Source organism: Megascapheus bottae, chromosome 32, assembly GCF_031878675.1.
Source record: "Megascapheus bottae isolate mThoBot1 chromosome 32, mThoBot2.hap1, whole genome shotgun sequence".
NCBI lineage: Eukaryota > Metazoa > Chordata > Mammalia > Rodentia > Geomyidae > Megascapheus > Megascapheus bottae.
Genome location: NC_143540.1, coordinates 891,067 through 915,633, shown reverse-complemented (window position 1 = coordinate 915,633; position 24,567 = coordinate 891,067). Strand labels below are relative to the sequence as shown.

Genomic DNA, 24,567 nt, shown 5'->3' with positions numbered 1-24,567 from the left:
TGGTTTAACTCGTGCTGTCCTGGGGGCCTAGCGTTATGTGACACGAATCTGACGACACATGACAGGCTTTGCCATGTCTCAGAGCTGTGTCATGTACCACTCCCAAGGTGTGACAGGCCTTTCCACCAGCCAGAGCGGGCAGAGTGCGGCAGAGTGCGGCATACACACGAAGGAAGGGGCAGAAAGAGGGGATCCCTGAGGGCAGAGGACAGAGCAAACCAGGGGCAGACAAGGAACAGAGACTGAGGGGAGACCGGAGGCTGGGGGCTTCCAGGGAGGAACTGCACACAGATGCCATGGGCCCTGGGGCCATACTGGATCTGGACACAGACCAATCAGAGGACAAGGAAACCCAGACATCAGAGAGAGGAGCCAGCTATAAAGAATGGCATACAAAGGGCACAATTTCAAGCTTAAGGATAGGAAAATGCACCCACTGTTGGAAGACACTGGAGGTCTTGATTGGAGGACCGAAGAAAAGGGACTGAGGAAGTGGAAGAGACAGAAGAGTAGAGATCATGGTCAGACTCAGATTTCCAAATTAACTTTTGATAGAGTCAGTGAAGATACTTTTTTTGCTGGGCTGGGAGCCTTACTCTGTGGTAGAGGACTTGGCCAGTACACACCACGTTCTGAGTTCATCGCCAACGCTTAATTTAACATATAATCGACATACAATTAAGTTGTCTATTTGTTCAACAGACACCTGAACCATTTGCAGTGTCCCTTCACCAGGGAACTACAGTAGCACAGGAGTGGTTTCTGCTTAAACACATCCCAAGGCCACAACAACTTGGTCCGAGTTTGAAACATACACATTAGTTTCTCTGAGATATTTTCAGATGGATTTAAAGATGAGTATTTGGCCCTTCTTGGGGCTGACATTTGTGAGATGTGAGCTTGGGATCCCACGCAGCCAGAGAAGCTGTCTTCACAAGACCCAAGGTAACCAGAAAGGCGATGTTTCCATCAGTGTCTGAAACATAGCTGTGTCTCAGGTCACCTTGCTCTGTGGACCTGCACCCATGTCTAAAATGGAGAGACCAGAGTACAAGGTTCAAGGATCCACAGCTAAGATGTGCGGGTGCGTTTTCCTGCTGTGTCTTCCACGTGCCTACACATCGGCCATCCAGCACAAGCAACACGGACTAAGTCCCAGGACTTCCTGTCTACATCAGGGTCAGCTGGACTAAGCCCCTGCAGTGTCACCTCTCAAAAGGGAGGGATGGGATGGGGTGTCCTGCAACGTGCGTGCAAGGGGGACGAGGTGTCGTGGAAAAGGATGCAGAGTTGAGTGGAATGGGGACACTGCAAGATTATGGGTTACTGTCACCTGGGGGAAAAGCTCCTGGAGAGGGTGCAGGTCCACCTGAGGTGTCACAGCTCCTACTGAGGGGTCACAGACCCTTCCCTGAGATGGCACAGACCCCCAAGATGATGCATATCACCCCAAAGTGGCACAGGATCCCCCCCAAGATGGTGACATGCTCTTCTGTTGCCAGAGTAGTTATTTTTTAAAAACACTTAACTTGGAACTTATCACTTAATGTGAAATCCTAAGAGAAGGGGGTTTTGACTTTGTTTGTGGGACCCCCTCATCCACCACACAAGGCCCAGTGGCTTGGGAGTTTTTGGCTCTAGTAAGTACAGGCTCTGCCCCCAGCAGGAAAGGTCTTTATTCATCAAGCCACCTCAACATGCTTGAGAATTATTTAATGAGTTAAAAAACACTAAATTTCCATAATCAGAGGGAGGGAGGGGGAGAGAGAGAAAAAGAGAGAAAGGGGGGGGGAATTAGAACTATGACTAGCTCTTTTTTCCAAAATATGTTAACACAGAAGGAGATAATTTAGCCTTATCCATATTTAATTCTAAATCATTCATGTACAAGGAAGCTTTGGATAAATAAACCTTTAAGAGTTTAAGCACCATAAGAATTTTTCCCTTCAAGCAGCATGATAGAAAAATATTTATCTATAACATGAGATAGAAATTTGGTGAACAAATGACGTTAATTTTGAAACTATTAAAAGCCATTTTGCTATTATGCTCACTTTGCCTCAAGAAGCCAAATGATGATGAAGCATGTTATATCCCCCGGGCCAAATGCTTGATTCTTTCTATGTCCCACAAAGCTTCTCTTGAAAAATAAAATACAATAGGCGTGGTAGCTGGCACATATAATCCTAACTACTTGTGAGGCTGAGAGTGGAAGGATCACAGTACCAGGCCAGCTGGGGAAAAAAAAAAAGTAAGGTCCTTATCTCAATGGTTAGCTGGGTGCTGTGGCTTCTGCTTAGCATCCTGGTTACACAGGAAGTGCAAACAGATGGAGTAGAGTTCAGACTGGCCCTGGCATAAAAACAACAAAGGTAAAAAAGGAGCAAGAGCATGACTCAAGAGGTAAAGCACCTGCTTGAGCAAGTGCAAGACCCTAACTTCAATCCATGGTGCCAAAAATAAAAATAAATCAACAAATACATACACACTTTTTTTCTCAGAAGAGAAGTAGAAATTGGGGCTAAGCTGCCCAGTGGACTGGGATAGATCTCACTCACCCTCTTTCCGGGCCTGAAAACAGGCCCTGCGGCAGAGAGCGCACGTTACAGCAGTGCAGTCGGCACAGTGCCCCAAGTTTACAACTTCTGTGCGGTTTATCCTGAGGGCCTCGGGAGGCTACCGACCCCCATGCGGTGGGGCTTCCAGTAAGATCTTCCGGGTCAAGATCCCTCCTGACTCTTGTCTCAACCAGAATGATGAGGAGCCAGTGAGTACCTGAGGTCAGGCTTCTGCCAGGAGTTGAACTCCCATCTCCCACACCTTGGCAGGTAAGATGGTCTTATAAATCTCAAGCATTTGCAATATTGGGGCTAAAATAAAACTCTGGGAGCTTTCACTCAAAATATGACTTTTGCTGTTCTTGGCACGGGGACTCATTTTGAAATATCATGTGTGCTGCCTGAGAATAATAACAAATTCCAAACCCTAAAATCATTCATTCCAGAAGGCGCTTCCAAAGAGTGAGCCAAGGCCAGCACAGACATTCCAGCAAGGCCTCTAGGATCGCCCCGATTCATTCTCAGCCACCAAACATTCCTGAAGATGCCACCCTGCTTCGCTTGCCATTTAACTTGGTCCTGCTTTGAGGAACAGGTTTTCATCGCTTTCCTGTGGAATGAGAATGCCATCATGACTTGGCACAAATCCTAAGACTTAGTCTGTGCAGCAACGTATTACCTCAGGCGGACTGTATGTAAAGATGGAAGGAGAGACCCACTGTATCTCTTTCAGGGCTTTATCTTCTCTCAAATGCGTGTGGGTTCACAGCAAGCATATACCACACGGGCCTGGTCATGGATTATCCTGCAGGGTACTTAATTAAAATAACCATCACAAATATGATGGCTTAAGTGCCCAGAACTGGGCCCGCTTAACAGCCAGACAGCTACATAACCATTAAATTCGTGCAGAACCCCTCTCTCCCCACGAGGGGCATAGAGTTAAGCTCTGAATATTCTTACTGTTTTCCATCAAAGGTATTTTTTTCACATTGCTTCCTTTTCTCCACATCACAACTTCCATTTCACTTTCTACACCAGTGTCTACAATAGTTCATTATGATTTCTTAAAGCTAGAATTTGTACCAATGCCAGACATTAAAGAAGAATTTGAGGGAGCAACACACAGGCTGTTGCCTAGTAACACGAGCTGATCTGTACAAAGCCATAAATTGCAAAATTTCATTGCTCTGTAAAAAGTTTTACTGGCACTTAAGCATATTTTTCCCTGATTGAAGCAGAATTCATGCAACAATTACAACCACATGACAAAAGCTGGTAATGGTTAGCCTTCATGATCCGTTGTTGTTGCTGACAGTTCTGAAGTTGTTCTGTGTATCTCAGGAAGGAGAGTGTCAGGTCTTTCAGGGGACGGCCTCCCTCATGGAAAGGTAGGAGAGGCCTTTTAGCCAGGGCAAGCAGTAGAGCACCAGTTCTCAATGAAGAATGGAAGATTTAGGCTATCCTTGACAACTCCAATTTATGCCAACCAAACCAAGCTTTAAGCACACCGGCCCAGACTCTAGAGAGGACCTTAACTCAAAGGTAGAAACGTACAACTCCGGTGGGCACAGAGGTGCCTGCATCTGCCAGCCAGCAAACAACTTCAGGGAGGCGAGCACCAAAAGCCAAAATGACCATTTTCATTTGTGGCGGTAGGTATCCTATGGAGCTATCGAGGTGTGTGTGATTGCATTTATTTTACTGAGAGACTGCATGTTCACGGAGAGTGTGCAGTGTTTCGGTGTATGGTTACGGGATGCTGTGTTCAAATAGGTCATCACCACAAACGTGATTTCACTTCTTTTCCCAGTCATCTGTTCTAACATCTTCGAAAGGACAGTGCATTGTTGTGATGGGGCACAAGAGATATAATCATCTCTTTCTAAGGGCCGCCTAAGATTCGTTGATCAATTTAAATAATCTCAGGAGTGTGGCCTAGTGGTAGAGTGCTTGTCTAGCATGCATTCAATTCCTCTGTACTACGTACACATAAAAAGACAGAAGTGGTGTGGTGTCACAAGTGGCAGAGCGCTAGCCTTGAGAAAGCTCAAGGACAGTGCCCGGGCCCTGAGTTCAAGCCCAGGATTGGAAAAAAAAAAAGAAAAAGAAAGGAATATCTCAACACATCTTCCATGCATAGTTATTGAAGTAAAAATTACAAAATAGCCCTATAAGAGACCACAAAAAGTTGTATGTGTACTGAATTCAAGATAGTGAGTTGAAGTATCTTGAAGAGCTTAAAGAGAACATACATTTATGACAATAATTATTTATCATACCCTGACATAAACAACATATACCCAAAATATACCCACAGCGTGGGTGCACACATACACACACACACACACACACACACACACACACACACACACACACAGAACAAATGAGTGTTTCACTGACAGGACACCAGCAGATTTCTTTTTCTCTGGCAAACACTTATTTCTATAAAAAGATTCACCAAGGTGGAGGGATTCATACTGTAGCTCTAGAAAATTGAGAAATAAACACCCTGATCCCTTCATAAACTTTTCATTCCTCTGGCCCTGGCTTGAATAAGAAGTGCTTATAAAAATGTAACAGGTAATACAGGCAGGAAAGAGCGCAGTGTGGAACACACAGGAAGACTGCGTGTGCAGGCTCCATCCCCATTGATTTTGTGCCTGAGCTTCTTGGTGTACATTTCGATAAATCCTAATTGACTTTCACGTCCTTGGCGTGATTTCCCAGAATTCCCTAGATCTAAAACAGCTACAGAAAGACCCTTGCAGAGATCCAGAAGCCACCAGAGGAGATGGAGCACGGCGCTAAATGCACAAGGAGATGGAAAATAATGAAAAATTCAATAAGGGAATTCATCTAACCCACAGATCCCGGCCCAGGAAAGACCCTCCGTGTGCTCCACCAATCACAGTGCCCCAAGTGTGACAAGCCCACACAGCTGACGCCAGGGGAGCATGGAGGTGTTTGGGTAAGCCCTCTAAATCCCAGTTCTCTCCTCCAGAAAATTACAAGTCTGGGTCTGATGAGCTGTCAAATCTCTAACAGCTCTGGGGTGATGTAGGTAAAGCCTTCCACCCATCATTAGGAAAGTGGGCCCGGCTGGCTCCGCCGTGACTTTACCAGCAGCAGCTGTGAGGAAGGAGGGCCATCCGAAGAGAAAACAAAAACCAGTCACGCTGGCCAAATGAGACACGCTTTACTGATGTCCAGCTTCACATGACAAAAGAAGTCACATCATGATGGGACATCGTTTCCAGTCATATTTTTTTAAATTAGGTTTTCTGAAGCACATTATTTGAAATCCTAAAAGACTTCTGAAAGTGAAGTATTGTATAACCCTCAATTACAGAAGCGGAAATTGTACATCGCATAATTCTCAGAGTCACATCTATATTACACTACACAGTTTACTAAGTTAGGCAAAGGGCTGAGCCAACATCTCCAGCCCAAACTGAACAGGTCGAAAGTTTTGTGACTCTCCCAAAAAAAAAGTTGTTTTTTTAAAATCTGTCAACTCCATAACTTATGTATTACATACAATGCAGCCAAAATTGGGGGAGTTCAGATCGGTAAGCAACTGCAGGGTAAGTTACAAATAAATTTGTTTGTCTCTCTTACAATGTTACTTCATTTCCAGAAGAATGGAGTAACTGGGGTTTTTTTTAATGCTTTGAGTTTTATTTTAACCATCTTTATTATTTTGCTTGAGGTGTTTTTCCCTCTCCTCTTCAAGATGCTAAGCATACATTTTTGTTGCCTGAAATAAAGTAGCTGAGAGCTTGAGGAGGATGAAGCAGAAAGCTGGTCACAGAATGCCTGTTCTCCAAGAAGGTATCAGAAGCGCTCAAACAAGAGGCAACCAATTCTTCAAGGATTTGAAACAGCAGAGCTACTAAAAGGCAACCGCACAGAGAGGGAGGAAAATCGAGCATGAGTCGGCTGGTGTGTTAGAAACAGCAACTCTCCAAAATCTCATGGAATACCAGAAAGTGGTTTCAGTCTGGAGACAGAGAAAACACAGTGAACCGATGTCCCTGCATCTATTCAACTAATAAGACATACAGTCCCTGAATAGCTGGCGTGAGCCAGAATTACCTGAGACCTGGGAATCACAATGAAAAGATCTTACAGCAAAATGTATTCCCTGGAGGATTAAATGCAAAATGAGGATCCAGCTTTTTATTACTCGTTAAATGAAATGTGCAGTCTTTTTCCCCTTTTTAAGGTCAAGTCTGCAGTATTTTCAAAAAAAATGAACTATAAAAACATGATTAGAGAAAACAGAGGAAGTCATTATTTTGTCTAGTCATAAGGAATGTATCATCATTCTAATACATCTCCAAAATGGCAAGGCTATGCCATAGAAACGGTGGCTAAAATTCATTTTACACTCTACAGAAAACAAAACTAACTCAACAATAAATCCCACCAGCCAGAGATACTCTTAATATTCTAGAATATTCTCAGCCTTCTCTATGCATATCCCTTTTGTTCACAAAACATCCTATAATTTTGTATCATGCTTCCTAACCTAATATTATATTAGAAGCATTTTCTATCTACTTTATTATCTTTCAACCACATTGTTTATAATAATTATAAATTATTTCATCCTGCAACTGCATGATCATTTATTTCAATATTTAACCATTGTTAACCATTTAAGTGGCTAACAACATTTTATTACTAAAAACAATGTAGACTTCTCTGGTTAAATCATTAAAATGTTCCTTAATATATCATCAAAATGTTTTACAATATTTTAATTCGTAGCCAAGTGTAAGACAAGGCAGGAATAAGTAGAAGATATTTCTCCCCCAGCGATATTAGAATCACCATGGACTATAGAGACTAGAGGCTGGGGTTTAACAGAAGTTAGGAAACAGGGTGCAGAAATATCACCAAGAGAGACTAGTGGAAGAGTTTAGCTAAACTGTCAAAAGCAGAAATCCTCGGCCGAGGTAAACACAAAGTCACTGCACAGGAATGACTCCATGGGGAGATTTCCACAGCTCAGGACACTGGAACCTCTGTAGCAAACTAACTCTACTCAGTCAAAAATCACAGGCCACCTGTATCCATGAGTCACACAGATGCAGAGTAGACACAGCTCCTCCAGACTCTTGAGAGGGGAGAGCAGTGTACAGGAAACTTACAAATGAGTATGGGAATTTCAAGCGGCCAAATAAATCAAAGAATAGAGACAGAGAGAAAGCAAGAGGGAGGGAAGGAAAGCCCCAGGCTACAGAACACAGTGTTACAGTCACCTTACCAAACAGCCTTCTCCCAGGATACTGAGGACAGCCACAAAATGAAATGCCTAATCACATCCAATTCTTGCTCATTTATAAAGAAATGACCCTCAGAATTACCAGGGACCAGGAAATCCATAAAGAAATACAAAAGAAGAGGGGAAGCTGGGGGCTGGTGACTCACACCTGTAATCCTAGTTACTCAGGAAGCTGAGATCTGAGGATTGCAGTTCAAAGCCAGCCAGGCTAGGAAAGTCCATGAGACTTAGAAAACTGGAAGTGGAGCTGTGGGCTCAAAGTGGTAGAGCGCTAGCCTTTAACAAAAAACAGCTCAAGCACAGCACCCAGGCCCTGAGTTCAAGCCCCTCAACCAACCAAAATAAAAAGGGGAGGGGAGAAAGTCCATTGGTATTTTTCATGCCTAACAGGGTGTACTTATTTCTTCTATTTGTACCATGTTTGTGTCAGCACAAACAGTACATTTCTGAGCACCTTGTCCCAAGTTCAGCACTCCTCTGTTCCAGGCCACACATCTTTGCCCTTTTGCTTGGTGCCCAGAGAAACCCAGAAATGTGTGAGAAACATCCACAAATAAAGTTTAACTGGGGGAAAGGCATGGATGAGGGTCTCTATTAGCAACAAATGCTTCTCATCAAGTGCCACAGATTTGATTTGGACCCTGAAAATACCCAGAAATCACATGATCTGGAATCTTTGTGGGCAGGAACTCATCGCTACTCAGTAACCTCTTATCCTAAAACGTGTGGAGGGGTGGAGGAAGTGGAGAGACCCAGTGGAGTTCTGCAAGGCAGTCGGGACTCAATTCCAGGCCCCATCCTATAATCCACTGTGGAATCCGACTTCCTTCTGCACGTAGGAGGCTATTTCTCACTCCACAAGCACTTATTTCCATCACTGTGTGTCATAACATACGGACCATAAAATCCCGGGAGCCCGTGGAGTCGGTATTGTCCCGACGTGAATAGATTGTGTGCCAAGCTAGGACCTAGGGCTTCTGAACAGACCTAGCTTCGGGAGAATTCCTTCCATCACACCGTCCTCTAAGCCCAGGCCAAGCAAGACTCTTTAGTTCCTGTCTATAGCAGAAAACCAAGTATTTTTCACTGTGGGGGTTTGGGGGTCTGGTTTGTTTCCCTGTGACATGACTTTCCTAGCATGTGATAGTTCATTGTCTTTCAACCGAGCTTCCCGATTGGTCCCCCAAAGAACAGACTTGGCACCAGTGGCACAGAGGCAGCCTATGTTCTCCTGAATGAGGAAATGGTGGGAGCAGCCGACATATTCAGCTGAGTACCCTGCCTGGCAATGGGAGAAAGAGCCTGAGGTGGGCCCTAAACGTCTCATGGCAATTAACAATCCCGTGCTAGCCCAGAAAATCTGTCTCCTCTTAGGAAAAAAAAGCAGGTAATGTGAGAAGGTCCTTGCAGCATCTCTCCCTGAATGTTCAGGAAATCATAGCCCCGCAATCCAGGCCGCGCTCCTGGAGCTGCTTGCCACTGCCTCCCCTGTGAGCGATCCAGAGCGCTCTGCATCTCTGACTGCCTCCTGGCACCTGAGGGTCGAGTATCCCACAGAGAACTCGGGAAGAGAAGCCAAGAAGATTTGGAGCTGGTGCAGATGAGCGTCGAGCACAGATGGCCAGTTACTGATGTAACCTGTGTATCTGGGAGGCAGAGACACAGTGCTGGCTGGCCACTTCCAAACCAAATGAATCAAGTCACTTTTCTAGGGGGGAGAAAATAGGGGATGGGTGGGGGAAGAGAGAGACAGAGAGACAGAGATGAGAGAGAGAGAGACAGAGACGAGAGAGAGAGAGAAAGAGACAAGAGACAAGAGACAGAGACAGAGACCAAGAGACAGAGAGAGACAGAGACAGAGACGAGAGAGAGGCGGGGGTTGAATTTGTGCATCTGTCCAGGGCAGTGACTGAGAATTACTGGCCCTCAGTGACTGAAGGATCCCCTCCACTCTATGGAGGGGAGGGGAAGAATCTGTGTCACTGGGTGGGGGTGGGGGATCACTTTGCAAGGTCAGACTTGATACCAATTTTTTTCCTCTTATATGCGGAACACATTGTGTTACTACCAGAGCTTCATTTTGCAATACAGCAGTAAGTCCAGATGTAAAAGAACATACTGACCTATTGTTTTTCCAACAGAGGGAAAGCGGTAATGCTTTTTTTTTATTTGATGTATTGACCACAGGCAATCCTTAAGGGTGGTTACATTCTGGATTTTCTTATCTATCCGTGGTGTAACCCATAATGCTACTGGAAATGGAGCCAACGGTACATTGCTCTGGCTGCGGGTGCAGCACTGAATTTTAATTGTTTCCCTATGTGAACCTCAGAACAGAATGCTGCCAAGGTTGATCCATTTTGATAAATCAACTGTTTCTATGTGATGGCTGTCTACTGAATGCAGCTGCTGTGCTGTTGGGTTTTTTGGTTTGTTTTTAGTTTGTTTGTGGGTTTTTTTTCAATCCTGACAAAATGAAGATGAAGTGAAAGCGGTCCAGTGATTGCTTACATTGTCTGGGTGAATTAATGAATTGTTCTGGGAAGACTGTTACAGAGATTTTGATCAATTATTACACATAAGTTGCTTAAAGTATGTCACAATTAGGTGAACTGCTCTGCGGTGATGCTGCCTCTGGTGAGGAATGAACCCCTTGGAGGTAAGTGGGGTGTGGGCACAAAGGGGTGCCCTGAGATTGTGCACTGCCTTTCCTGCATGACTCTGTGCGGGACTCATCAACACCGGCTCTCAGCTGCCCTTCTCTGGCGTTGAATGGAAGGATGGAAGCCCCTTGGTCCCTTAGAAATGTGCCTCTCAAGCTGCACCAGGGCCCCTGAGGTCCCAGTGCCACAGGAGGCTGGGAACCGCGGTTTGAAGCCGGCCCTGACAGGAAAAACTATGCGACTCTATCTCCAAGTAATCAGGAAATAAAAAGTAGTAGAGTTGTGGCTCGAGTGGCAGAGCGCCAGCCTCGAGGGAAACAGCTCAGGGCTCCAGCAAGGCCTGGGGTCTTGCCCAGGGTCTCGGGCTCCAGCCAGGCCCAGGGTCCAGCCCAGGGTCTCGGGCTCCAGCCAGACCCAGGGATCCACCCAGACCAGGGGGTCCAGCCAGGCCCAGGGTCCAGCCCAGGGTCTTGGGGTCCAGCCCAGGGTCTCGGGGCCAGCCAGGCTGGGAGGTCCAGCCCAGGGACTCAGGGTCCAGCCAGACCAGGGGTCCAGCCCAGGGTCTCGGGGTCCAGCCAGGCCTGAGGTCCAGCCAGGCCCAGGGGTCCAGCCAGACCCGGGGTCCAACCCAGGGTCTTGGGGTCCAGCCAGGCCAGGGGATCCAGCCAGGCCAGGGGTCCAGCCCAGGGTCTCGGGGTCCAGCCAGGCAAGGGGTCCAGCCCAGGGTCTCAGGGTCCAGCCAGGCCAGGGGTCCAGCCCAGGGTCTCGGGGTCCAGCCAGGCCTGCCAGGTGGTACGGTGGGCACACTCCCTCCGTGGGGACAGCCCCCCCTCCCCGTGTCACCACAGTCACCTCACCCCCCACCGCCTTTCTGGGAGCACATGAACCCTCCCTGGACCTCTACGGCTGGACTAGGCCCGAGAAGGCTGCGGGCAAAGAAGAGGAAGCCAAATGGCTGGGCGTCTCCAGGATATGGGAAGCCAGGCGACATCAGCTCCAAGCTTCGGGGTCGGGGGCCCTCCCACATCGCCTGGCCCCTCTGCACCAAGGAGGAGGAGGGAGGGAAGGACAGGGAAGGGGAGAAGTGGGGAGGAGGGAGGGGGAGGGAGGGAGGGAGGGAAGGAAGGAAGGGAGGGAGAGAAGAAGGAGGGAGTTTGGCCTAGTGGTAGAGTACTGGCCTAGCATACATCAAGACCTGGGCTTGATTCCTCAGTATCACATACATAGCAAAAAGCCAGAGGTGAAACGATGGCTCAAGTAGAGCTCTAGCCTTGAGAAAACCCTAGGACAGTGCTCAGGCCCTGAGCTCAAGCCAGGACTGGCAGGGGTGGAAAAAGTCTACCTCCAGTCACATCCTATTCATACATCACACCTATGAAAAGCTTGGCGTGGTGGCAGACGGCCTATTCCGTCCCCTCCCTCCTGAGTCCTCCCTCTCAACTTACTTCCCTGTCTTCTCTTCCTGCCTTTCTTCTCTTCCTTATTCTCCCTCTCTTCTTATCTCCTTCCTGCCCTCCATCTTGCCCCTCTGTCTTTCCCGCCCTCCTTTCCTCCTCCTTTCTAGCTCTCCTTCGTAATCCTTCCCTCTGTCCCTCCTTCCCTCCCCCCAAACCTCCTTGGTCTTTTCATTTACTTCCTAGAAGAGCAAAATCGACACAAAAATAGTGTGGTGTTTTTCAGAGTCACTTTTCACTCCGGAGTTCTCGTAATGTTTCTAAGTGCACGTGGGGGCTGTTGAGTCTGTTTCTGGGGTCGTCCGCTGGGACTGCACTGGTTGCTTGTTCCTCCAGACAGAAGCAGTTAGCAGGGCTGGCCAAATCCTCCACCCTCCTAGGCAGACGACCAGGAGGAAGCCGGAGGCACGGGGCTCCTTGGGGCCGTTTTCTTTGGTTCTCCATTGTCCTCCAGTGAGGAGGCCTTTACGAAACTCAGATTATACCAGGTTTTAATTCCAGCCGACAATGAACATTGCTGTTTCTATTATGATAGTTTAGGGCTAAATGAAGTACTTTCTGCTAAAATGCTATCATCCTGACAAACAAGGCATCTCTGAACAGGCATTAACTGATAGTGGAATTGCTGTTCTGCTAGTGCTATATAGGAAAAGTGTAGTGGGGGAAAAAAAAAAGCAAACAAACAGGAGCGATTTCAGCATGGCTCAACCAGGATCTTAGATGTCCGTGCTTTGAAAAGTGAGCAGACATTGCCAGAGGTCAGCAGTGTCTTTTTAGGATCATTGTAGAACCCTGAGTACTGAAGAACTGGAATCTGGACGGTTAGCTATCTACCCGTGTAGAAAATGGCTTTTCCCTTAAACAGCAGCATAACTTCATGATAATATTGGCTTCCCTCCCCAAACCTACATAGACGTTTCACTCCATATGTGTCATCTGGTAAGGGATCATTTCAATGCAAAAGTGTTTGAATTAAAAAATCAAATCAGCCACCACTGGGAGTCTATGTGAGAAGCCATGTGTAACTCAGGATCTATACATGCTGCATTCAGGGGGGAGAAAATGCCAAATATCTTGTACAAGATCACAAGTATAAGGAAAAGTGCAGGAATTTTAGATGAAACAGATCATGTTTCTAATTAACCTGGCATTTTTACTTTCAAATAATATTTATGTCTTTTGCTTTCATGTTAGATTTCAATACAAGATGTTGGATCCAGAAGGCATATCCTGAAAGCTTTAGAACTTTTATGGGTCAGAATGCTATTTCTTAGCCTTGCTCATACTTCTGGAGTTCTAGAAAGTAATTAGGGAAAATGCCATAGAAGCTGATGGGAACTGGCAGACATCTGACCATCAAGTAAGTAAGCGGCACATTTCAACTTGTAAGGAAAATTAACTCTGAAAAAAAATACATGGGAGAATGATCTTCTGGACAGCCTAAAACCACTATTTGCAGGTGTAGCCCAAGAGTATGGGTCTCATGCATGGATTGCGAAAGGCTTCGCGTAAATAACTGCAGAGCTCCTGAAAGGCTAATGTACTGAACAAGTTAATTAAGATGATATTCTGAGTCTCAATGTATCACCACCAATTTAATAGGAACTTTCCCAGAAATGACTACATTATCTTGACCATCCTCTTTATGAAAGTTTCCTGTTCCATGCACACTGTTAAGAACAAAAACTGTGCCAGTGTATAGATACAGAGAGGTGGGGAACAAGAGAGATCAAGATAAGGGAAGGTTTCTGATCTTCGCATTGCTGGTAAAGTAGTGAAATGTCTTAAATTCTTTGGAGTTGAAAAGGCTTTCTTTCAAACAAACTAATATTTTTACACCTCTTAGTGCAATTAGTGGAGTGGCAAATATAACGTATACATCCTTCATATTATAGATTATAGTTATTGTCTGATATATATATGGTGTCAGTAAATTGAACCAGATATAAAAAAGTAAAAAACATGCCCATCTTTTTCAGCAATAAAAGGAAGTGAGCTACTGACAAATGCTATAATAACAATAAGGAAATACAAAAACATCTTTCTAAATGAAGTACATCAGGTACAAAAGATCATGACGTATTATTCCATTTATATGAAAGATCCAAAAAAATAAGAAATCTAGAGATCTCTAGAGATTTTTTTAAAAAGAACAGACCAGTACCCCCATGGAGCTGAAGACCTGGAGAGAAGAATGACTGACAAAGCTTGAGCTCTTTCTGGGGTGGGATGGTGAAACTGCTCCACAATACAACTTGCTCAGAGTTTCACAATGTGTAAATCTACTTAGAACTCACTGAACCGTACACATAACTGAAATGAATTGCATGATATGTACACAGGAACTCCAAGGAGCTTTTAATACAGAGAGAAACCTTGACTACAAATGATTTTCCAAGTCAAAAAAAAACCCACCTGTGAAATATAAAACGTATTTTACTAATATCCAAGGAAATTATCCACAAGAACTGATGGGGCTTTTTTTTCTCTTGGAAACAAAAATTAGGGCCAGATAACAAATACTCCCTGGCTGTCTCCTCCCTACACACACTGTCTAAGCCCCTGGTCATCAGATGATGGACGAGGACTGTTCTCGGGTACACATTTTCACACAAAATCACCGGCCCTTGGGAGCCACTCTGGAAAAGCGATTCAAGATGGTGGCTCACAAACAGAGGAGCCTCATGGACAGGTTTATTTGGGATAAAGTAGAAATAGGTGAATACAAGAGAGCCTTCCCTGGAAGAACAGACTCAATGGCGGTTTACTCTCTGTTCTCTTTGTTCTTTCGGAACTCGGGAATAAAAGTGGCTGCATCTTCTAGCCACGAGACAAGATAGGTGTCTAGGGTTTTTACCTTTTCTTGCTTCCCACCTCTAAGATCATCAACAGTCACTGGGTGTTCCCCACATATCCAGCCAGTGCTAAGTTCACAGTGGATGGAAAGGACCTCCTTTGTCCTCCCTGATCGGGGGACTGTCCCACAAGGTTTCAACAAGCAAGAGACCGATTACAGTTGTGCCATCTGCAGCAACCCTGAATCTGCGTGGGCTCTGATACCTTCCTCAGACCCACTCTTCCAGACGCACATACGTTAGCTAAGTCACGCCGGATGAATGCTTCAACCTCTCCGGAAATGGTTCTCTTTAAAAAGGCATGTTAGAAGTGACAGGAAAAGGCATTCACAGGCAGGACATTCAGTGTCTGCATAGGTTTTCACTAGCAGGATTAAGCAGGCCACAGTCTAGCCTGGGCCATGCCAGGGAGACCATGTCAGGCTAGCAAAATGGCATTTAATTGGATCCCAGAGATAAGCGCTCATAAAGTCATGTGTCCTTCCTCCTCCTCCTCTTCTTCCTCTTCCCCCTCTTCTTCTTCCTCTTCCTCCACCTCCTCCTCCTCCTCCTCTTCTCCTCCTCCTCCTCCTCCTCATTCTTTTGTAGAGTCCACTAAGCTATAAAATTCCTGACTCCGAGACACGTAAGAAATGAGAAGAAAATAGACTAAAGACTGCACAGCCTGCCTGGCTTGTCTTCACCTAGAATGGAGGGGAGATTGAGCCCAAGGGAGATGAGGGACAGTACAAAAATATTCAGCCCCATTAACCGTGGTCACAGCTTCTGGGCCCAGCTGGCTGCCCTGGGAGACTAGAAACACCTACAGATGTTCACAAACCACAAGCCAAGAGCGCTAAGGAATCGAGTTTCTTCTACTCAGAGAAAGCCAAGGCGGGGTGGTTGGGTAGTCTCTGCCCTCGCAGCAGGCCACACTGCTTCTGCTTTCCAGGGGCCCTATCTCAGCCCCCATCTCAGGCCAGGCTTCGGGACTTCTTCCACCCTGGGCACACTTGTTTCACTTCACCTCACAAAACCATCACCACTTCAAGACCACACACTTCCAGAGAAAAATCCACCCCTTCAAGTAGTGCCTTGGGCCTGATCATTCTCAGGGATGCATCCTGGCCTCTGCAGGGGGAGGCAATAGGGCTGAGGCCATTCAGAGTTCCTGGAGCAAGGTGTGTGCTGAGCATTCAGCTTAGAGACCTTCGCCCGGGTCTCTCTCCCGGGTCTCTCTCCCGGGTCTCTCCGGCTGTGTCTGCAGGTGTCTGTCTGTTTGTGGTAAGAGTAGGGATTGAATTCAGAGTCTCACACTTCACCCCTGCCTCCAGGCCCCTTTCCCTTCGGGCATTTCTGAGGCAGGGCCTGGTGCCTGGGCTAGGATCCTACTCGTAGGGGCCCCGATGGTTGTGTGTGGCTGGACTCCACCACTACGCCCAGCCATTAGTTGAGATGGAATTTCATGAACAACTGTTTCTTCCCCCCTCTCTCAGTTTCTGCCTCCCAAGTAGCTGGGGTTACAGATGTGAACCACGCTGCCTGGGGAGGGCCAGGGAAGCTGATCTCTGTCCTGCAATGCACGGGGCACACGCGCGTGCACACACACACACACACACACGCACACACACGGAAACACCCAGCTCAAATGTCACCAAACGTTACCAATGGTAAGACTGAGACAGGGTGGGGAGGTCCAGCACACATCACTTCCGCTGAGGTCATCTCATTTCTAACCCATGTGTCCTGTGTCCTCCGTGAGCCGGTGGCAGTACTTGCCTCCGAAGTGTTCAACAGCAAGGAAACAGGGAGCTCGAGCCCAGCCACCCGGCCTCCCCCACCCATCTCCATCAGATATCTGCAGAACATGGTGACAGCTTTCCGCAGCAGGCACAGCGCCGTGAGGAGAGAATCCGCTGGCTGGTCTTCCCAGCTCCCCAGACTACACACAAGCGTAGCTCGCCAGTGGCTCACCTCACAAGGACACGGAAGTCATCATTTTCATTTTCCATTCATAATTATCACTAATGAGCCCCAGTCTAGATGCCCCACAACTGTATGACAGCCATAGCAACTTTACAGATGGCCTGTCTTCCCTGTCCCTGGGGGACTACCAGAGCTTACTGTCACCCGAGCAGAGGGGGATCCACGGAGCAGCTGACCCTGAGTGGACAGAGTGGACGGAGGTCCAGACGTCCCCCCACCCCCGACACTGCAGTCATTTTTGAGGGTTTTTTGTTATCGCTTTCTTGCTTTTTGTTTTATTGTTTTGAGAGCATGTGTGTGTGTGTATGTGCACGTGTGCGTGCACGGCTGTGCATGCACATGTACATGTATGATCAGTTTTTAGACAAAGTACCACTGAAAAACATGAGCACATTGTTTTAAAAATGGTTGTAATACTCCAGTGAGTTAGAAAGGGAAAAGAGGAGAAAGAGACCAAGAAAGAAAGACACAGAGATGGGGAGAGAGCGAGGGACAAACAGCGAGAGACAGACATAAACACAGAGACAGAATTTTTTTTAAATCATTTGTGCCATGTATGTGGAGGTAATTTCTTCAGCTGTGTCCTTCATGCTGTCTCTGAAGCCATTGCTGTGGCTCGGTCCTGTGTTTCTCTGGATCAACCTGTCACTCTATCAGTAAAATTCACCATCAAACATAAGCTTTGCCAACTGCTGCCCTTATGCCCGTTGGACTTAAACCAGCTACTCTTCCCAACATTTTATACTCTGAACTAAATTGTGTGTGAAAATTACCTTTTATTGACTTTGGTGAAAGCCTTCTACACAGACAGCAGAGGGCTGATTTCAACTGCCCACTGCCAAAATAACCCTCTACCCCATCTGTTGGGTGCACATATCATTAAGACTTTTATTAGCCTCAGAGATAGAGAACTCATTTTACAGTCTCAGCTAAAAACCTACAAAAGTCCTTGAAAAACAACTCTACCAGACTGGGTAACCTCTGCGCCTGAACAAACGCTTCAGAAAAACCAAGTCAACACTGATATGAAAACATAAAACGATCTCTCTAAAAAGTAAATCTCTGCCTCACAGTAGTCTGTGCTTCAACAGAATTGTATCCAGTGGCCCTTCCCTGCCCTCCCAAAGAATGGAGACTTTCTAAAAGAATTTTTTTAAGGAAAAAAAAAGTCTAGAGATGGCAGAGGCTCAACTGGGGTCTAACTGAGCTCTCACCAAGAAAGCATTCTAGGAAAAAGTTCACAGTCAGTCACACCAAGTGAACCATAATAGTGCAGAGATTCCCGGGGAAGAGGGGAAAGTGAGACAGCCTGCTCAAGAAGACACATTTGCATACACGCCGGCCCGGGGCAGCAGCGACGAGGGCAGCTGCTGTCCCCAGCCCTGCAGCACTGCCAGGACCAAGGTGCCAGAGCTGAGTGCTCAGCTCTTATCTACAGCACAGACTGAGTGGACATCCTCATCCTGCAGGCTACCAGAGACGCAGATCACCAGAGGCCCTTGAAAACCAAGGGAAGGTGTGAGTACCCCACAAAAAACATTCTTACTCCTCCTCACAGCACAGCCTTCGGAGGGTGGCCCCTCTCCCACCATCCAAGAAGAGTGCCATCTTGGATACGGGCAGACAACCTGCCAGAAGAGCAAGCAGGTAAGTTTGGGGCCGAGAGATGGTGACTGCAGTACCATTTTTCAGCAGGGCAAAGGAATCTGTGTCAATTTGCCCCAGGCAAAACAGCTCAGAGGGCGGGCAAGGCAGCCAGCTTTCCTCACTGGGCCACCACAGTCAGAGTCAGTCCTGCCCCTCAGCTGAGCCACCTCTAGGAGTCTGGAAAAAAACTCAAAAGAAAATGGTTTTCCACAGGACTCAGCATTCAGTTGGATGGGAAGAGTGAGTTCAAGAGACTTACTGAACATCATTGCGGCTTTAAGTAATGTAGTTCAAAAAGCATTGTTCACCTGACAATGGCTGACAGAGCACATTTCCAGAATTCATCCCACCAAAGAAATAATGGACAAGGACGTAAGGCAATGTGTGTGTGTGTGTGTGTGTGTGTGTGTGTGTGTGTGTGTGTGTGTGTGTGTGGTGACTTGTTTGGACATCTATCCACACATAGTATAAATCATAAGCACAATGACAGTTCAAAATAAATGAAGGGAACTTTCCTCCGAAATGTGAGGGAAACACAATTTCTGAAAGAAACCACTATGAAGTGAACCACTATCAGAAGAAATCCAGAACGTTCTGAAAGCTTTACTGCGAGGAGCCTAGGGAGAAGCAATAATCTCCCACCAGAAGAAGAGAACAAAACCATGGAAGTCTAATATGGCTTTTTACAGTTCGGCTCACAATTACACATCAAACAGTTTACCCCTGTGGGAGAGTTCTGAAGCACCTGCTGAGATGCTGTGCTCAGAGACGACTGCATGCTGGGTTTTCTTCTGTGGTGGTTTATTTTTATTAAAACAAAGCAAAACAACACCAAAAAAACTCTCACAACTTTAAAAAAAGAAAGCCTCGCTTTTGTTGAATTTTACTCCTTCCAAGAAGGGCAATGTCCAGGGTGAATGTTTGTCTGGGGTTTTCAGCAAGCCCTGCAATCAGAGAGGATGCTTTCGAGTTCATTTCCAGCCACTGTCCTAGGGGCTGGAATTCATAAAATAAAGGCAGCAGATGGCACACCTAAATGTGATTTGTTGTTGGACGTGGCCTTGTGTCGCCACTCTGAAATGCGGGTTCTGCATGTTTACCGAATGCTGGGAGAGCCAGTGTTTCCTGTACTCCTCAATGCTGGGAGAGCAATCTACAGCCCGTCCCCACAGGCCCTCACCTCCAGCTAAGCAGGTCCTGGCAACAACAGCCTTTACTGGGTGCGTTGTGGGTGGCATGGTCTATGATTGGCTACTATCATCACACTTGGCAAGAAAGCCCTGCCAGACGCCACCAAGAGCCTCCGCTTTTGCGGTTGTCACTCAGAAGCGGATATATCGTGCTTCGGTCTTCGGCCCCCACGTGAGAATACTGAGGTGTGGATTCATTGTTCTCTTGAGCGCTGCTCTTTTGACTACCCATCATATCTTCTGACTAGCATCAGTCCAAAATTTTAGGATACGCAGACTTCTCGAGTCTGTGTTGGTGCTCCTGTCAGCTGTCAAAATACCTCCCGGGATCTCACCTTGAACAGGCTTGCCTCCGAGATGCTTGCGGTGCTGCAGTATGAGGTCATTAATTCTAGTGTGAGCTCCGCCGTACTGTTCTTGCTTTTAGAGATTCTTGGATTCTGGAGTCATCTTCGAAACCTCAAGCGAGATGTCAATCCAGCAATTTAATTCTCAGACTTCCTGGGAAGGATTTTATTATCTACAACTAAGTCCACATTACATCTAGTCTTTCAACATTGGCATTCCAGCATTAAAGGGTTTCACTCCTAATGGGTTTCGTTCCAAGTCCTCCATCGACCATGCCGATCACATTTCTGAGCACTCAAATGTCAACCATGTCAGAGAAATTTGGGAGAACCTGATGCCAACCTATTTCCCTCAAGTGTCAATCAGAGTGCTCTTCGCAGGGCTGGTCTATGAAATCAGCTCACGGTAACGCAGTCGGGAGAAATCCCAGGGTCTTCGCCTTACAATCTGGGAGCAGAACGCCATGCAAACCTGGCCAGGATGGTCCAGTATGGGCAGGGTGCTAGAACCATCTAGCGACCGTGTAAAGAGCAGCCCCTGTGAGCCCAGGAGTAACTGTCCTTCTACACAAATGTAAAGCCAAACACAGACCTTTATAAAAGATGCCCATCATCAGGTGAATAGCAAACCGGTTGTCAGAAAATATCAGCCACTGAATTGATCGTACGCTGTTCCACAGGACAGTTTATATGATTAACATTTGTTTAGTAAAAACTGCCCTTTCCTCAAAAGGCTCCAGGAGCCTTAGTGCCCTAACACAGAATTGTAAGACTAAAAATATAGTTGCCCTTTACCTTTCAAACTAGAACAAAACAAATATTTCTCATAATTTGAATTGAACATGGAAATATATAAATATATATATATATATATATCTCCTCACAATGTGGCTCCATGGATGTCAAGATGTATAGATGAAAGTATATCTGACTCATTTATTGAAGGACTCAAAACACCTGCGAATTCTTCCCTAAAAGGCATCCTCTGATATATACAGCCCAAAAGTAAAACAGAAAGATGGACTGTGAGAATTAACGCAGATAACCATAGGCACGGAACCAGACTGATTTACTTGGTACAGTTCCAGTTTACCTCCCCTCTCTCTGCCCTGATTAATCGCCCTCAGCACGGAGCGAGGGCCTAGTTGTGCTGTTTTCTGAATTCCTGTTGATGGAGTGTTGGTAAAAGGAGGACCGAGAACCCACTGCCTCCTGACTGGCCCATTCTTCATGTGCTAATCCATCATAACTTGTCCGTTTTAATTATCTCCCAAATTCCAAATGGAGATAACACTTGCAGTCTCCAAATATTTGCATGATTAAAGATGTTTTCTTTGTTTCAATAAGGAACCTGAAATTGATGAGTCAGGGAGTAAGATTTATGGGATGAAGTGGTTCTGTTTATCTCCCAGCTTTGAAAATGACAACTTCCCCACCAGAGATATGCAGTCTCCTGCGATTAAAGAAGATGATGATGTTAAAATACACAAAAGCACACCACACACACACACACACACACAATAGTACATGTCAGGCAAGAGCCTGCCAAAAAAAATGTTTACTAGCCTCCCTCTCCATATCCGTAAAAATGCTGTTTATTTGAATATTAAGTATAATTACACAAATTTAATGGGCCATGGGTGCACCTGTGTAACATTTTCAGGTTGTTTTTGCCTTCCTTGGAGCAGTACCAGCAGAGTGGGTCATGAATGAGTTACATCCATCAAATCACGGAGAATTCTGGCTTCCTCAAAAACTGGACAAGGCAGTTAAAATGTGACAAGGAGGGAAGACTGAAGCAATCAGTCATCTTGTCTGGGTGCAAACAAAACTACAAGCCAACTCTTTTCTGAAATCTCCTTTTGGAAAATTACCTCTCACACAAAATTCAACTGCATTTTTCACATCAAAATCAATGCTACCAGGATGATAAGGTACCAAGACAGAGGGAGTCATTTTGGATCTATTGTGTTCATGTATAAAACAATGCCAAAAGGAACACCCCTTCTTATACAACTAATACATACTAATTTGCCGAAAACATTTACCTTCCTACTTAAAAAAAATACTACCATGAACTATATACATTGATAGACTATGGTGACGATGTTGGGGAGAAAAGTCGTCTTCTTCTGCCCTTTCTGAGGTTTTAGTTGGCATAAACTTCCTGAAGCAAACTTTTCTCGACATGTATTCCTATATACATCTAACAGATATCCAGGAAAAATGCATAAGATTCCAGATTAAAATTCTCAAAGGAGGTTTAAGTATTGTCATTCACCAAAACAGAGGGATAAGGGAATGGGTCGCCAGGATCAGATGACTAAGAAAAGCACCTCCAACAAGGGACAGATAAGGGTTTCCTACAGATTTAAATCACCACCTTCTCTACGCGAAAGATTTACTAACAGTTTAGAGTGACCCTTCTCTTCCTGGGACAGAGAGAAGACGCCTACTTCCTCTGTGCCTGCTCTGTGCCTTCTGCTGTCTAAAATAGTCAGCTCAAAACAGTCATTATCTTGAAGAACTGTTTGAGTAGAGCGTGATTCTGGTTTTCTGAAGTCATATGTTGTGGGGGGAGTGAGTTTTGAGCACTGACATAGAGTAGTGATGTGAGGGAATGGTTTTTATATTCAGTCTTTTCTGTGCACTCTCCAGTGGACATGAAAACAAGCACAGAGCACTTGAACTTCTTGGAATGATAGTAGCTATTTCCTATGACTTGAAAGTGGCACATGCCCCCATTGGTCCCTTCCCTCATCATCAACTGGCCCTTCATGAGTGAGGAAGGCTTCACCGGGTCAAGTCCTCTCTTCTAATTAGTCTTTACCCATCAGTTTCCGGTGGCCCTTGAGCTGAATGCCCTGTCTACAGGAGCTCACCATCGGATCCTCTTGGTGACCCCATACTCTCAAACGAAGGGGAAAGATACCAAGGAAATCCCTCTGTTTAATATTTGTGCCTCAACTTTCACCAACCTGGCACAGCAGAACTTTGAAATGGAGCCTTGCTTGTCTTTGACCCAGGATCCGCATGTGAACTTAACAGTGAAACTGCAATAGTTTCTTCCAACTTGAATCAAATAGGCCAGATATCCTCAGAATTGTTACATTCGTGTGGTCCCATTCCCAGGACAGACGAGTGCTTTCCAATTCCTTTTCCTGGAAGAGATGCTTCGGAAGGACACATTCCACAGCCAAGCATACCGGAGTAACCAGAATTGTAACTGCTCATTTCAGCGGGACTTGACTGTCTGGGTCGACTATGCCAAGGGCAGTGTTTGGGAAACACTGTATGCCAGGCTCCCTTTTTGAGGGTTTGAGGCACTTATTAAGGATGGAACAGCTGTATGCTATGCAATGAACTTGTTTATTTCTGTTCTGAGCAAACATATTTGACCTCTGTATCCTTTCCTACTTAGCATCATAGAACACGCTTGGGAGATAGCATCCAAGAGACTGAGGCAGCTCATAGAAGGAATTATAACACCATGGGCCAGTTCACAGACTCTGAAACCCCACCACTCCACGAGACCCAACAGGCAAAAGAATGCCTCTTCATCACCAATGCTGGGCAGAGAAAAGAACGTCAAAGCAAACGTGAGATGGGAAAGCACTAATGAAACTTCCCGGTTGTCACCAAAGGTGATGGTCTCCTTTCCTGGTGGGTATTGTCACTTCTGTTAGAAGTTTGGAGAATAACTCAGACGAAGAAGCCATAAGAAGCAGAGAGTCTTCTCCCGAGCGAAGCTAAAAGTCAGGTCCTTTTCTAGCCACCCCACTGGCAAGCGTGTTGACCAATGGTCTTGGCTTGAACTTGGGAGCTGGTGACAGTGTGGGGGGCTTCTACTTAGGCAGCAGCCGTGTAAGAGCTGCACAAGTATTTGGGGGGGCTCACACCAAATTTTTCAGGGTTATCATACAACCCAAACTAGGCCAACAAGTATCCCAGCATCCTAACCTCAAGAACAGATGCAAGGCAGACCAGCCCATGCTCCATTTCAGTCCACCGAGATGCCATCTGAAGAGCTGAGGTTTCATTTGCGGGAAGAGTAACTTATCTCTCCAAATGAGTCACTAATACACATGGATACCAAACCTTTACCTACCCGCAGCCATCCTGTTATTAAATGGCAGAGTTAACCAAAAGTGGAGAGGCCAATGCCATGGCTGAACTTCCCAGTTCCCTAAATAACAACGTCCCCCTTTCCTTTAGCTAATTTGGTTTTAGAAACGAACAAGAAAACGTAGGACAATGTACAGGGGCGAAAGAGAGAATCCACACCCAATGGGTGGATTCCCAGCCTCAAAGCCAGAAAGACATTACCAGTCCTTAGCCACAAAGGCAAGGTCAGTAGGCAAAGGGGTCTGTAGGCAAGGAGATGAGACGCCGGAGGGACCAGCAACAGCACGAAACGCTCTGAACCAGCAGGACCGGGCTGGAGTAATCTACAGTAAATCCGTGAATAATGAGCGAGGGATTGGGTTTACCGTGTAGGTGGGGCCCAGAGCACAGGGTAGGGTGGGGAGGGTGGCCAAAGAGACACCCTAAGTGGGGACACTTCGTCATTAATTCTGAATATAGAAAGAGATCCA

The 24,567-nt window shown here is 46.1% G+C and overlaps 1 long non-coding RNA gene across 1 annotated transcript in view; it reads right to left on the bottom strand.

Annotated features, from left to right (window-relative positions):
- Positions 1-24,567, bottom strand: part of LOC150042995 (uncharacterized) — a 99,797-nt gene that overhangs the window by 49,172 nt on the left and 26,058 nt on the right. The gene's annotated exons all lie outside the window — the stretch shown is intronic.